Below are 1,591 nucleotides of genomic sequence, written 5' to 3'. Positions count from 1 at the left end.
GACGCTCCGGCTCCCGGTGCGGGGATCGAAGCTCCCAGCTCGTTTTATTCCTTCCCCGAGCACGGGCTGCTCGCTAAGGGCGACGCTCGGGCTCCCGGTGCGGGGATCCAAGCTCCCAGCTCGTTTTATTCCTTCCCCGAGCACGGGCTGCTCGCTAAGGGCGACGCTCGGGCTCCCGGTGCGGGGATCCAAGCTCCCAGCTCGTTTTATTTAACAGGGAATCGTGACACGCGCAAAAAAAAAAGGGAGAAGAGACGCGACTGTTTTTTTTTTCCCCTCAGATCTTTACTTGCAGTGAAAGATAGAAAAAGGTAGTAAATGAACTCGGTATAAAACACACGGAGGGGAGGGGGAAGGGGTACAAACCAGCCTACAAAGAACACAACCTGGCGGGAGCAAGGGGCGAAAGGGAGAAATTTGGTACAAAACTACTGCTTACAGGTAGAGAAAAAACGTATAAAATATCCCTCCCTCTCTGGAGACAAAAATACAAAAGTGGACGTTATTTCATTCTGTACTTATACTTAAAAAGGTTATGTACACGAGAGAAAAGAAGCAGGTTCTGTGGCTTGGGAAGCTTGTCAAACACTCGCCGCTTCCTCCCACATCGCACTTGAGAATAAATTAAAAGCGTTGAATGGGCACGGCCCCGTCCGAGGCCGGCGGGAGAGCCCAGAGGAGCGAGGCGCTGGGGGTAGATCGTTCAGAAGCGTCGGGGCATCCCCCCAAACTCCCGTTTTCGGAAGGGTTTAAGTGCTTCCGAGTTATTTTTGCTTCTCCCCCGTGCCCGATGGGGACGCGGCTCGTCCTCAAGGCTCCCCGGGAGTCGCACGCCGAACGTACTCGGAGACACCTTTGGAAGCGCTTCTCGACGTGACGACGGTGCCTTGCCTCCGACGCAACCTCTGGCCTGGCGTCAGCCTCTATCCCCAGGCAAAACATGTGCAAAATATCAGGGAGAGAGAGGAGCGATTCATCCCGCTCAGCTGGGGCCCTGCGCGCAAGGACAAAGGTGGCCAGAAGCCGCGGCCCCAGCTCCCGCGAGGAGGCAAAGCCGGGGCAGGGGGGCAAAAAAAAAAACCCCACAACCCCCAACAAACCCCCAGCGCACACGCTGACTTTGTTCTCTGTCGCTCCGGAAAAACGTTTGGAAATATATACAGAACAGTTCAGCGGCGCACGGGCTCTGCTCCACAGCTTTGTACCTGAATTCCCGTAAACAGTTGACGCTAAAGAACGGGGAGACCAATTCCTCGGGCGGAAAAACGGCACCGCAGGAAGCGGCATTTAACGAACAAGTTATTTTCGGAGATCCCCCGGGGCTCCTGCCTGCCGCCCTCGAGGGACGCCCGACCTGCCTCCGGCCCCCTGCCCGGCTCGCCGAAGCCCCCAGCCAGGCTGTCCCGCGGGTGCCAGGTTATAACCTTAGGATTAGAGTTAGGGCAGGGTTTGCGATGGCTTTGAGGACAGAGAATTCAGGAGTAGAGGACGCATCAAAAATGTCCCTCTGCAAGAAAACCCTCCCTACATCCAGCCCCAAATAGGTTTTTGCCCACCCGGCTTAGAGCTCTCCCAGTGCGCAAGCATCCAG

The sequence above is a fragment of the Pygoscelis adeliae genome, unplaced genomic scaffold, assembly GCF_000699105.1.
Source record: "Pygoscelis adeliae isolate BGI_AS28 unplaced genomic scaffold, ASM69910v1 Scaffold930, whole genome shotgun sequence".
In the NCBI taxonomy this organism is placed as follows: Eukaryota; Metazoa; Chordata; class Aves; order Sphenisciformes; family Spheniscidae; genus Pygoscelis; species Pygoscelis adeliae.
This window is presented reverse-complemented; position numbering follows the sequence as displayed.